The sequence below is a fragment of the Trachypithecus francoisi genome, unplaced genomic scaffold (assembly GCF_009764315.1).
Source record: "Trachypithecus francoisi isolate TF-2019V2 unplaced genomic scaffold, Tfra_2.0 Lachesis_group9, whole genome shotgun sequence".
NCBI lineage: Eukaryota > Metazoa > Chordata > Mammalia > Primates > Cercopithecidae > Trachypithecus > Trachypithecus francoisi.
In genome coordinates, this window is record NW_022681474.1 from 74,782,458 (window position 1) to 74,797,317 (window position 14,860).

Here is a 14,860-nt window from a genome sequence, read left to right on the forward strand (position 1 = left end):
TTTATTTATTTTTAAGTTTTGTTATTTTTTTTGAGACAGTTTCACTCTTGTCACCCAGGTTGGAGTGCAATAGCACGATCTCAGCTCATTGCAACCTCTGCCTCCAGGGTTCAAGTGATTCTCCTGCCTCAGCCTCCCGACTAACTGGGATTACAGGTGCATGCCACCACACCCAGCTAATTTTTGTGTTTTCAGTAGAGACGGGATTTCACCATGTTGGCCAGGCTGGTCTTGAACTCCTGACCTCAGGTAATCCACCCATCTCAGCCTCCCAAAGTGCTGGGATTACAGGTGTGAGCCATTGCACTTGGCTTGTTTTCTGATCTTACAAAAATCTATAAAGGGTGCCCAATTTTCTTAAGTTAATAATGTAAAACAGACTGAATTGACATTGTTAAATTCTTAGGATTCTCAGTTCTTTAGTGATGGGCTAAATGGCTCCTAGCACCACTTCCAAAAGTGTCTTGAACTTCACAGAGCTTATGTTGAGAAATAAAATTCATTTTTAAGAAATTTTATCTTTCAATTCCAGTTTTCCATGAACTATTTGAAGTCCCCTCATATGGCTGAAGAATCTCTGAGTCAGAATGAATTTAACAATTCCAAAATTCATCTGATACACTAATCTCCCTTAGCAAAATCATCCCCAAGTGGTTCTCATGCTTCTGCTTAAACAACTCAAGCAATGGGGAGCTCATTGTCTCACAAGTCAGGAATTCTATTCTGAGACAGCTCATTTCAGAAAGTTACAATGGTAAAGTATATCCACAGATGTAAAATGTAACGAGAAAAAAAAATTAAAACAAGGGATTGGTCATTTTATTAAAAAAAAAAAGGAATGACCAAAAGTCCCTCTTGGAAAGATTCATTTACTATAGGACATGTATTGCCACATGAGTAAGGTTTATGGTTTTTTGAACCATTGGATACTATATGGAATAAAAGAGAGCAGTATTTCTCAAAGCATCTGTGGTGAAGTATCCATTTTTAAAGATCCCAATTCATCACAGACTAACACATGGTCTTTCTACTGCACAATGCCTAGTATGCAGCTAGCAGCATGCTGGTTCATTGTATAAGTTCAACAACACCCAAAATAGTCTATATCTCATTCAATGAGACAGATTCACTGATCCATGCTTTGTTGTCCCAGAAATGCCAAATTTTTTATAAAAGTTACTTTAATTAACTTTCAATTTCTGTATTTATCTTTTCACAAACTAGAAGCAAATTGTTTGAAGATCAATTCATTCTGAAGACTTACTTTGGCACTGAAGTATACAGTAGAGGATCCTAATGGTCCTAGTGTTTATTCTCTGAGATCCAGACATTACTTAGCTCTATGGGAAAGCAACAGCTATTTGAAAAACACCCATATTAAATTAAATAATAAGTCAATTATTTCTTACTACTTATCACTGTTACGTTGGCTGGCCCAACAGGTCAATGCCTTTTTTGATCTAACATTATTCCTGTGTAATAACTGGTAATATAATGTGAATCCATAGAACTTAATAATAAAGTGAAACTTCTAATCTCATAAAAGATTCAGGATTTCCTGAAGATAGTAAGTTAATGTTGAAGAACTCGGTAGATCCCTCTAAAGTCATTGACAAAGAAAATCTGGTAATATTTTAGCAGAAAATGCTGGAGGAAAGAATCAGCAAGGGCAATGATATGATACCTTCAAAAGCAGCTACAGTGTTTGCCTACCAAAGTATTGAGAGAAATTATTTGGAAAATTGATGACACTCTCAAATACTTTTGCAAAATTATTTTTTTTTCATAATCATACTGTAGAAGTTAAATGTGTGATGAACGATGTGTTATGTAATCAGTGTTTTCAGAAAACTTAGCTATCTCTGTTGGGTGCATTCTGTCTTTGCTAATAACTAGAATATATTTACAATCTTCTCTAATGTGATTAAATCTAAGATAAAATAAAGTTACTTTCACAAATTTAAAAATAGCTTTTTAAAAAAAGAAATCATGAAATTGACAATGAAACTGTGACCTCCACTGTAAATTTACTCTCAGTAGACTTTTTTCATGCCAGTTGGTCTCAGCGAATGTGGCTCTTCAAACTCCATTTAAAAACAGTATCATGCAAAGCAGTGCCAAGTCAGTGGGACAGTTTTCTTTTTTTTTTTTTTTTAATTATACTTTAAGTTCTAGGGTACATGCGCACAACGTGCAGGTTTGTTACATAGGTATATTTGTGCCATGTTGGTGTGCTGCACCCATCAACTCGTCATTTACATCAGGTGTAACTCCCAATGCCATTGCTCCCCTGTCCCCCCTCCCCATAATAGGCCCCGGTGTGTGATGTTCCCCTTCCAGAGTCCAAGTGATCTCATTGTTCAATTCCCACCTATCAGTGAGAACATGCAGTGTTTGGTTTTCTGTTCTTGCGATACTTTGCTGAGAATGATGGTTTCCAGCTGCATCCATGTCCCTACAAAGGACACAAACTCATCCTTTTTTATGGCTGCATAGTGTTCCATGGTGTATATGTGCCACATTTTCTTAATCCAATCTGTCACTGATGGACATTTGGGTTGATTCCAAGTCTTTGCTATTGTGAATAGTGACACAATAAACATATGTGTGCATGTGTCTTTATAGCAGCATGATTTATAATCCTGTGGGTATATACCCAGTAATGGGATGGCTGAGTCATATGGTACATCTAGTTCTAGATCCTTGAGGAATCGCCATACTGTTTTCCACAATGGTTGAACCAGTTTACAATCCCACCAACAGTGTAAAAGTGTTCCTATTTCTCCACATCCCCTCTAGCACCTGTTGTTTCCTGACTTTTTAATGATTGCCATTCTAACTGGTGTGAGATGGTATCTCATTGTGGTTTTGATTTGCATTTCTCTGATGGCCAGTGATGACGAGCATTTTTTCATGTGCCTGTTGGCTGTATGCATGTCTTCTTTTGAGAAATGTCTGTTCATATCCTTTGCCCACTTTTTGATGGGGTTGTTTGTTTTTTTTCTCGTAAATTTGTTTGAGTTATTTGTAGGTTCTGGATATTAGCCCTTTGTCAGATGAGTAGATTGAAAAAATTTTCTCCCATTCTGTAGGTTGCCTGTTCATTCTGGTGGTAGTTTCTTTTGCTGTGCAGAAGCTCTTCAGTTTGATTAGATCCCGTTTGTCAATTTTGGCTTTTGTTGCCATTGCTTTTGGTGTTTTAGACATGAAGTCCTTGCCCATGCCTATGTCCTGAATTGTTTTACCTAGGTTTTCTTCTAGGGTTTTTATGGTTTTAGGTCTAACATTTAAGTCTCTAATCCACCTTGAATTAATTTTCGTATAAGGGGAAAGGAAAGGGTCCAGTTTCAGCTTTCTACTTACGGCTAGCCAATTTTCCCAGCTCCATTTATTAAATAGGGAATCCTTTCCCCATTTCTTGTTTTTCTCAGGTTTGTCAAAGATCAGATGGCTGTAGATGTGTGGTATTATTTCTGAGGACTCTGTTCTGTTCCATTGGTCTATATCTCTGTTTTGGTACCAGTACCATGCTGTTTTGGTTACTGTAGCCTTGTAGTATAGTTTGAAGTCAGGTAGCGTGATGCCTCCAGCTTTGTTCTTTTGACTTAGGATTGTCTTGGCAATACAGGGTCTTTTTTGGTTCCATATGAACTTTAAAGCAGTTTTTTCCAATTCTGTGAAGAAACTCATTGGTAGCTTAATGGAGATGGCATTGAATCTATAAATTACCTTGGTCAGTATGGCCATTTTCACAATATTGATTCTTCCTATCCATGAGCATGATATATTCTTCCATTTGTTTGTGTCCTCTTTTATTTCACTGAGCAGTGGTTTGTAGTTCTCCTTGAAGAGGTCCTTTACATCCCTTGTAAGTTGGATTGCTAGGTATTTTATTCTCTTTGAAGCAATTGTGAATGGAATTTCATTCATGATTTGTCTCTCTGTTTGTCTGTTACTGGTGTGTAAGAATGCTTGTGATTTTTGCACATTGATTTTGTATCCTGAGACTTTTAGACCAATATCCCTGATGAACATTGATGCAAAAATCCTCAATAAAATACTGGCAAACCGAATCCAGCAGCACATCAAAAAGCTCATCCACCATGAGCAAGTGGGCTTTATCCCTGGGATGCAAAGGCTGGTTCAACATACACAAATCAATAAACGTAATGCAGCATATAAACAGAACCAAAGACAAAAACCACATGATTATCTCAATAGATGCAGAAAAGACCTTTGACAAAATTCAACAGTCCTTCATGCTAAAAACTCTCAATAAATCTGGTATTGATGGAACGTATCTCAAAATAATAAGAGCTATTTATGACAAACCCACAGTCCATATCATACTGAATGGGCAAAAACTGGAAGCATTCCCTTTGAAAACTGGCACAAGACAGGGATGCCCTCTCTCAGCACTCCTATTCAACATAGTGTTGGAAGTTCTGGCTAGGACAATCAGGCAAGAGAAAGAAATAAATGGTATTCAGTTAGGAAAAGAAGAAGTCAAATTGTCTCTTTTTGCAGATGACATGATTGTATATTTAGAAAACCCCATCATCTCAGCCCAAAATCTCCTTAAGCTGATAAGCAACTTCGACAGTTTTCATGTGACATTGTCTCAGTTCCTGGTTCCCCATGGCTCAGCAGGCAGAAGTCGTCTTTCCTTCCGAGAGGGACGCTAGTGTAGAAAGGGAAACCTCCTTTGATTTTCAGAAATAGTTTTCTGTTCCTTAAAAGTTGAAGCAGAAGATGTTTCTTTAAAAAACAAAACAAAACAAAACAAAACAAAAACCAGAATCTACTAGTACCTGGATTCCACAGACACATTTAGACAAAGAGGAATTTCACATATAGAACACCTTTCCCCTTTGATTGACACTAAAGAAATGTTATCCATTGAAGGTAGAGAGGCAGAAGAATTTCAGTATTAAAAGCGTTTTTGTGATGCTGGGTCTATTGTGTTCTGACTCCGTTAGAGTGTGCAATCCGTAAGAGAGGACAAAGGTTTACACATGCAGTAATCAACACTGTAAGGCAACGAGTAATTAAGGATGTAAATAAATGTGCAAGCAGTTTATTTCCTTCCTTCATTCATTTGTTCATTCATTCTCCAACTTCTTTCAGAAAGAGAATAATTCAGGTCTAGCTTAACCAGATTTCAAAGAATGGGGGAGATCAGTTGAGGCTTGGAGTGGTTATGGAAAACTTCTGGGAAGAGATGGAATGTGAAGTGAGTCCTGATAGTTGAATAGGATTTCCGTGTAGATGTGTGGGAAGAATGAAAAGGGTAAATACAGGCAGGGGCAGAAGTGTGGTCAAGCAGTGCCAGCAACTCTCTGGACTTGCAGGACATAAGCATGTGATGGGAGAAGAGGTTCACCTTAGGGACTGAAGGGATATCCCATTGTATTTGGAAAAATGGAGGCATATTATGAAACGCCTTCAGTGTCTGCCACTTTATTGTTTGTCCCCTCAGTCGCAGGTCATGTGGAGCCACTGAAGTTTTCTCAGCAATTGAGTGACAGAGAATGGATTTTACCCACTGGATTAGTAATATCTTGCCATGGCATTTATCCTTCACAGAAGCAAGTACTCATCTTATATTCTCTTCCTGACTTACAGGCAGATACTTTATGCCTTCTGTGATTTTAAGTTTATCTCACAAAACACATACCTTTTTTTCCTCAGTCTTATCCCTCCTCCTTCTTCCTATTTCCTTTTGTACCCATACCTGTTGTTTTCTCCCTCTTTCTCTCAGTCTGGACCTTCTATTATACTTACTTTTCTCTCCTCTGTCATCATTCCTATTCTTCGGAGACCATGATGATCTTGATCCAGCAAGGGCTGGATAAGCTTCTCCAGCTGACAGTATATTTTATTTTATTTTTCTGTTACAGTGGGTACCTTTGTTGTTTTCTTTATTTTTCAAAAAAGGGAGTGTGCAGGGACTTTGCAAATACATTCCATATTTAAGGAGAAGAAAATCAATAAAAGCATCAGTAAGCTAATGGGGAGAGCTGGCTTCAGGACACCTGAAGGGGTTTCTGTACTGACCCCATACTTGTTACCTTCTGAGAAATATAAATTTCAATTGCTGCTCTGCCAATTTTTATCCCAGAAAACTTAGGACATAAATTCTTCAGGTTACAGAATTTTTTTCATTCAGGTTTAGTATCATAAATTGTTAGTTTTAGGAAATCCATGAAAAAAGATATGAGTTTGAAAAAATTGAATATTAGCTTGGTATGTGTGAACTAGGTAAATTTTAAGTTTGTTTGTTTGTTTGTTTGTTTGATTCCCTTCCTCTGCCAGTGTTCCCTTTAGGACTCCAGATGGCATGCAGGAAAGCATCCCGGACTGAGGAGAGGTTCTCGCAGAAGTGGAATGTTGGGGTAGCAAAAATGCCCAGCTCAGTAGTGGAGGGAAGATGCATTGCCTCAAAGGGAGTCCAAGATGATGCATTACTGCTGCTTAAGACAGATGCCATATCCCAACACAGTATTCAGCAAATGTTAAAACTGACAATCAGAAATGGTGGGCAATACATCTCACAATTCCCCACCCAAATCTGACCTTAAATTATAATAATCCCCACATGTCAAGGGCAGGGTCAGGTGGAGAAAATGGAATCATATGGGCAGTTTCCCCACACTATTCCCATGGTAGGGAATAAGTCTCACAACATCTGATGGTTTTATAAATGGAGCTCCCCTGCACATGCTCTTTTGCCTGCTGCCATGTAAGACGTATCTTTCTTCCCCTTCACCTTCCACCATGATTGTGAGGACTCCCCAGTCATGTGGAACTGTGAAGCAATTAAACATCTTTCCTTTATAAATTACCCAGTCTCAGGTATGTCTTTATCAGTGGGGAGAAAACAGACTAATACAGTTCTCCAAATATAGGGCTCCTGGGGAAAGCTGGATGAGAGAAAATAGCCTAGCCTGAAGTCAAAATGGAAGCATTCTCTTAACATCTGCTCATGCTCAGACCTTGTGATTTGTTGGTGGGGAGAATTGGAGCAAAAATAGATCCTGAATTTATTTGCCTAAACGTGGAGGATAATAAACCCCTTTACATACAGAGTTGCCAATAGATTTTGAATACTAGGGAGAAACGAACCTTCAGCCTTGGGTCTAGAAGGCAGAACTAACCCTCATAGGGAGCAAGAAAGAGAAAAGGGCCACTGCCCTTCTGACTGATCTGTGAGGTGGACAGTACAGAGAAGGTGGAAAAAGGTCCATGTTCCTTCTTCAATTTGCCCACCCTGATACAAACAACAGAAGCAGCAGCAGAAAAATAATTAAACAGAAAACACGGGACTGGAAACATACCTCCATAGATGCTAAAGTCTCAGTTCAGCGACTGTCCCCTTCCCTTGGCAGAGAACTAGTAAAGATACAAAGAGAGATGGTGATGGAGACTTTCCCCTACCTCAGTAGGGAATGGAGTAAAAGCCCTGCCTAGGCAACTGGAGGATGGAGGAGTATGAGAAGGAAGAGCCATAGAAATCCCCTCCAGTGGCTATATGAATCCAGGGTCTAAGGGAGCATCCTGATAAACTGAATTCCAGTTTCCTAGTCATGCTAGGACTACATAATAACAATTTATATTCACTGTTGTACAAGGATAAGGCTACGTGGTTCTGTCTCATACAAAAGTCCCCAACCAGCAGATCAGAATCCACAATTAAAGCTTCAGTGAGTAGAATGAGGATGATCTCAAAGGTGATCGCTGCTCTAAATCCCTCTCTCAGCCCTTTGCTAGAACTCCCAGGGGCAAGATGGCAATGCTGACAGAAATGATGCTTCCGCTGTGTTGCCTCCCGCTGCCTGCTCAAGCACACATTCTGTCATCTCCCTGTTTCCTGGAAATCGAAATCACTTGAGGTAAATAAAAAACAGATCATCTTCAATTAAAAAAATGTGGTGACTCTAATCTACTTACGTAGGCACAGTGATTGGGGGGCACAGTCCCACACTTTGGAGTCATGGGGCTCTAGGCAATGGAGTGTCATGTTGCACATTAGGTGAAGTCTAATTCTGAGCCTGGGAATGCACACTGTTAGATAATGGGCTACTCTGTTGTATGAAATAGGTCTACACCCCTGTTTTTGGCATCCTGTGGCAGAAAGCCAAGTTGTTGTCTATGGTCTTATGTTCTAGTCAGGACCCACTTTTATAGATCCTAGCAAAATACTTTTACACTTCTCCAGGTTCTTTTTAGCTCTTTAACTCTCAGAAGGTGTGAATTAGCAGACATGGAAAGATTTGGTTAGGTGTTACTTCTTTCTGTCTTGTTTGGCTAGAGATTCTCACACGTATCAGAATGAGTCAGATTCATCTTAAGTCTTGGAATCTCCAGCGGAGTTGCACAGATGGCTAGCCATCCGCCAGAGATGTATATTCTACCTCTACAGTGTAGACTTGTGGCTGGAAGGTGCTGCCCCATTGAGGGCTACATTGTCCAGCTGCCCATGCCTGCCTGCTCCCCCACCAACCCCTTGGATCTACCTGTGACCATGTGACTAGTTCTCACTAATGGAATGTGAGCAGATGTGATTTATCACTTCGAGGTTGATGTGGTTATGACGCAGATGTGCCGTATTCATCCTCTCTTTCCCATCTGGACCCTGGAAGTGAAGGATTTTGAGGCCCTAAAGGAAGGTGGAGCCACAAGATAAAAAAAGCCTGGCTCATGAATAGCTTCCAGCCCAGCACCAGCACTGAACTGTTTCATGAGTGAGAAATAAGTTCCTATTATGTTAGGCCACTAGATTTTGGAGTTTATTTGCTGCACCATACAGCATTACTTTAACAAATATAGCCCTCCGAGTTTGTTCCTGGAAAAAAATAGTAGGTACTCAATCAATATTTTTGAATAAATGAATGATTGAACTTGCTTCCTTTTGGAAGCTTGTGTAATGAATCTACAGTAAAGGGAGCAAAAAATGGTTAGCGAGTTAAATCACAGATGTTGCAGAGAAGAGGCTTTGTTGAAAAAGTGACACAGGAATTAAGTACAGAACAAATTACTTCTGAATATTATGATATGGTGTTTCTAGATGATACCCAGATCAGAAGTGGTCATTTATCTGACAACACACATGGGACTCAAAACTTCTCTCACTCCACAGAGAAGAAAACATGTGCGTTAGTCTCAGCAGTCATTCCACAACACTGGAAAGGAGTTGCCTTTGTATAGCTCTGGAAAGCGCACACACACACACACACACACACACTCCAAAACCAACAGAGGCAAAAATAGCCAGAGTTCTAGAGAAAGCACTTGTGTCTATTGCAGAAGCTTAGAACTCTCTGCAGTTGATCACAATGGTAAGAGTGAGAAAATAGCCTTATACACATCAGGGTAGTGTGGACTACGAACCCCTTCATGAGATGGCCACTTTCTGTCTCCCACCACACTGCAAGTTTCCCAAAGAGACTGTGCTCCCACAGGCATCAGGGCCTTTCCCCACGTTGTTTCTTGTGCCAGAGCAACTAGAAGGTAAGGAGCCTTCAGTCCCACCTATGAGGACTCTGGGATTTCCATTCAGCCTTGCAGACCTAGTTGAATTGTCACCTCCTCTATGAAGCCTTTTCTGGTCTTCTTTGGTCTCTTTCTCTTCTGTGTTTCCATAATAAAATTTCATCCTACAATTAGAGGTCTGATCATACTGTTGTAGTGTTCTATTTATAGGGAATTTCCCTATAAGACCGAGCTCCTTGAAGTTATTTGCTGAATTTGATTTATCATTGTAGTTGAGGCATGGCACAGTGTCAAATTCATAGATGTTATGTCCTGTTTCCAAATCAACTGGTGAATAAGTAATTAAGAGTTTTGACTGCAGTTTTGAGAGTATATCTGAGAATATCTGTTTATCTTAATACACAGTAGAACTTGTTTCCTTAATCTAAATGTTAAACAATTTGGAAAGTTTTAGTAAAGACTTTAGTTTTTTGTTTTGTTCTGTTTTTCTGTTTGTTTAATAAAGTAATACAGTTTTTCTTCAAATTGGAACATGTTTTCTCCTCATAAGTACAAATTAAGTAGTATCTGGAAAAATTACTTAAGCACATTCATTTTTCCTATTGTTCTCAATATGTTAATTTGATTTTTTAATAAAATAGAATGATTTTTAGAACACTTTAGATTTATGGGAAAATTGCGAAGATAGAAGTACAGTGAGTTCCCTCACACTCCCTTACCCAGTTTTGCCTGCTATTGCCATCTTGCATTAGCATTGTACATTTGTTAGAGTTAATGAACCAATATTGATCTATTATTATTATTAACTAAAGAACATAGTTTATTCAGATTTCCTTAGTCTTACCTAACGTGTCATCTATGTTCCAGAATCCCATCCACATTTACATGTCATTGTCATGTCTTCTTTAGGCTGTGACTGTTTTTCAGACTTTCCTTACTTTTCATGACTTTGATAGTTCTGAGGAGTTCTGGCCAAGCATTTTATTATTTATTTATTTATTTTTGAGACGGAGTCTTGCTCTGTTGCCCAGGCTGGAGCGTAGTGGTACGCTCTCGGCACTACAACGTCCGCCTCCATGGTTCAGGCGATTCTCCTGCCTCAGCCACCCGACTACCTGGAATTGCAGGCACCTGCCATCATGCCCAGCTAATTTTTGTATTTTTGTAGAAGTTGGTCTTGTTGCTTCAGACCATGTTGGCCAGGTTGGTCTTGAACTCCTGACTTCAGGTGATCCGCCCACTTTGGCCTCCCAAAGTGCTGGGATTACAAGTGTGAGACACCACGCCCGGCTGGGCCAGGCATTTTATAGGGCAAATCTCTATTGTAATTTGTCTAATATTTGCCTCATGAATAGACTGGCATTATGGGTTTTTGGGAGGAAGGCCACAGAGGTAAAGTGCCATTTCGCCACATCATATCAAGAGTTCCTACTATCAAGATGACCTATCACTGCTGATATAGACCTTAGTCACCTGGCTGAAGTAGTGTTTGTCAGGTTTCTCCACTATAAAGTTATAGTTTTCCTCCTTTCCACACTGTACTCTTTGGAAGGAAGTCATTATGCACAGCCCACACTTAAGGAGTGGAGGGTTATGATTTCTTTTTTTGAAGGTAGAATATCTACATAAATGATCTGGAATTTTTCTGCATAGGAGGCATCTACTTTTCCCCACCTATGTTTATTTGTTTATTTATTTATTATACTTTAAGTTCTGGGTTACGTGTGCAGAATGCGCAGTTTTGTTACATAGGTATACACGTGCCCTGGTGGTTTGCTGTGCTGCACCCATCAACCCGTCACCTACATTAGGTATTTCTGCTAATGTTATCATTCCCCTAGGCCCTGTGTCCATATGTTTTTATTGTTCAACTCCCACTTATGAGTGACAACATGTGGTGTTTGGTTTTCTGATCTTGTGATAGTTTACTGAGAATGATAGTTTACAGCTTCATCCATGTCCCTGCAAAGGACATGAACTCATCCTTTTTTATGGCTACATTGTATTCCATGGTGTATATGTGCCACATTTTCTTTATCCAGTTTATCACTGATGGACATTTGGGTTGGTTCCAAGTCTTTGCTATTGTGAATAGTGCTGCAATAAACATGTTAGTGATGATGAGGATTTTTTTCATATGTCTGTTGGCTGCATAAATGTCTTCCTTTGAATAGTGTCTGTTTATGTCCTTTGTCCATTTTTTGATGGGGTTGTTTGTTTTTTTCTGGTAAATTTGTTTAAGTTCTTTGTAGATTCTGGATATTAGCCCTTTGTCAGATGGACAGATTACAAAAATTTTCTCCCATTCTGTAGGTTGCCTGTTCACTCTGATGATAGTTTCTTTTGCTGTGCAGAAGCTCTTTTGTTTAATTAGATCCCATTTGTCAATTTTGGTTTTTGTTGCCATTGCTTTTGGTGTTTTGGACATGAAATCTTTGCCCATGCCTATGTCCTGAATGGTATTGCCCACGTTTTCTTCTAGGATTTTTATGGTCCTAGGTCTTACATTTAAGTCTTCAATCCATCTTGCTTTGATTTTTTTTAAAAAGGTGTAAGGAAGGGGTCCAGGTTCAGTTTTCTGCATGTGACTAGCCAGTTTTCCCAACAAGATTTATTAAATATGAATCTTTTCCCCATTGCTTGTGTGTGTCAGGTTTGTCAAGATCAGATGGTTGTAGATATGTGATGTTATTTCTGAGGCCTCTGTTCTGTTCCATTAGTCTATATATCTGTGTTGGTACCAGTACCATGCTGTTTTGATTACTGTAGACTTGTAGTATAGTTTGAAGTCGGTATTGTGATCCCTCCAGCTTTATTCTTCTTGCCCAGGATTTTCTTCGCTATGTGGGCTCTTTTTTGGTTCCATATGAAGTTTAAAGCAGTTTTTTCTAATTCTGTGAAGAAAGTCTGTGGTAGCTTAATGGGGATAGCATTGAATCTAAAAATTGCTTTGAGCAGTATGGCCATTTTCCTGATATTGACTCTTCCTATTCATAAGCATGGTATGTTCTTCCATTTGTTTGTGTTCTCTTTTATTTCACTGAGCAGTGGTTTGTAGTTCTCCTTGAAGAGTTCCTTCACATCCCTTGTAAGTTAGATTCCTAGGTATTTTATTCTCTTAGTAGCAATTGTGAATGGGGGCTCACTCATGATTTGGCTCTCTGTGTGTTCTTGGTGTATAGGAATGCTTGTGATTTTTGCACATTGATTTCGTATCCTGAGATTTGCTGAAGTTGCTTATCAGTTATGGAGGTTTTGGGCTGAGACAATGGGGTTTTCTAAATATACAATCATGTCATCTGCAACAGAGACAATTTGACTTTCTCTTTTCCTATTTGAATACCCTTTATTTCTTTCTCTTGTCTGATTGCCCTGGCCAGAAATTCCAATACTATGTTGAATAAGAGTGGTGAGAGAGGGCATCCTTGTTTTGTGCCAGTTTTCACAGGGAATTTTTCCAGTTTTTGACTATTCAGTATCATATTGGCTGTGGGTTTGTCATAAATAGCTCTTATTATTTTGAGTTTTGTTCCATTGATACCTAGTTTATCGAGAGTTTTTAGCATGAAGGCATGTTGAATTTTATTGGAGGGCTTTTCTGCATCTATTGAGATAATCATGTGTTTTCTGTCTTTGGTTTGGTTTATATGATGGATTACATTTATTGATTTGAATATGTTGAACTAGCCTTGCATTTCAGGGATGAAGCCAACTTGATCATGGTGGATAAGCTTTTTGATGTGCTGCTGGATTCAGTTTGCCAGTATTTTATTGAGGATTTTCCCATCGATGTTTGTCAGGGATATTGGCCTGAAATTGTCTTTTGTTGTTGTGTCTCTGCCAAGTTTTGGTATCAGGATGATACTGGTCTCATAAAATGAGTTAGGGAGGATTCTCTCTTTTTCCAGTGTTTGGAATAGTTTCAGAAGGAATGGTACTAGCTCCTCTTTGTATCTCAGGTAGAATTCAGCTGTGAATTGTCTGGCCTGGGACTTTTTTTGGTTGGTAGGCTATTAATTACTGCCTCAATTTCAGAACTTGTTATTGATCTATTCAGGGATTTGACTTCTTCCCGGTTTAGTGTTGGGAGGGTGTATGTGTCCAGGAATTTATCCATTTCTTCTAGATTTTCTAGTTTATTTGCGTAGAGATGTTTATAGTATTCTCTGATGGTAGTTTATATTTCTGTGGGATCAGTGGTGATATCCCCTATATCTTTTTTATTGCATCTATTTGATTCTTCTTTCTTCTTTATTAGTCTTTCTAGCAGTCTATTTTGTTGATTTTTTTCAAAAAAACAGCTCCTGGATTCATTGATTTTTTTGAAGAGTTTGTTTTTTGTGTCTTTATCTCCTTCAGTTCTGCTCTGATCTTATTTCATGCGTTCTGCTAGCTTTTAAATTTTTTTGCTCTTGCTTCTCTAGTTCTTTTAATTTTGATGCTAGGATGTTGATTTTAGATCTTTCCTGCTTTCTCTTGTGGGCATTTAGTGCTACAAATTTCCCTCTAAACACTGCTTTAGCTGTGTTCCAGAGATTTTGGTATGTTGTGTCTTCATTCTCACTGATTTCAGAGAACTACTTCTGCCTTTATTTTGTTATCTACCCAGTAGTCATTCAGAAGCAGGTTGTTCAGTTTCCATGTAGTTGTGTGGTTTTGAGTGAGTTTCTTCATCCTGAGTTCTAATATGATTGCACTGTGGTCTGAGAGTCTATTATGATTTCTGTTCTTTTGCTTTTGCTGAAGAGTTTTTTATTTACAAGTAAGTGGTCAATTTTAGAATAAACCCAATGAGGTGCTGAGAAGAATATATTCTGTTGATAGGGGTGGAGAGTTCTGTAGATTTCTATTAGGTCTGCTTGGTCCAGAGCTGAGTTCAAGTCCTGAATCTCCTTGTTAATTTTCTGTCTCATTGATCTGTCTAATATTGACAGTGAGGTATTAAAGTCTCCTACTATTATCACGTGGAAATCAAAGTCTCTTTGTAGGTCTCTAAGAATTTGCTTTATGAATCTGGGTGCTCCTGTATTGGGTGCATATATATTTAGGATATTTAGTTCTTCTTGCTGCATCATTCCCTTTCCCATTATTTAATGGCCTTCTTTGTCTCTTTTTATGTTTGTTGGTTTTAAGTATGTTTTATCAGAGACCAGGATTGCAACTCCTGCTTTTTTTTCCTTTGCTTTTGATTTGCTTGGTAAATATTCTTCCATCCCTTCATTATGAGCCTATGTGTGTCTTTGCACATGAGACGGGTCTCCTGAATACAGCACACTGATTGGTCTTGACTCTTTATCCAGTTTGCCAGTCTGTGTCTTTTAATTGGGGCATTTAGCCCATTTACATTTAAGGTTAATATTGTTATGTG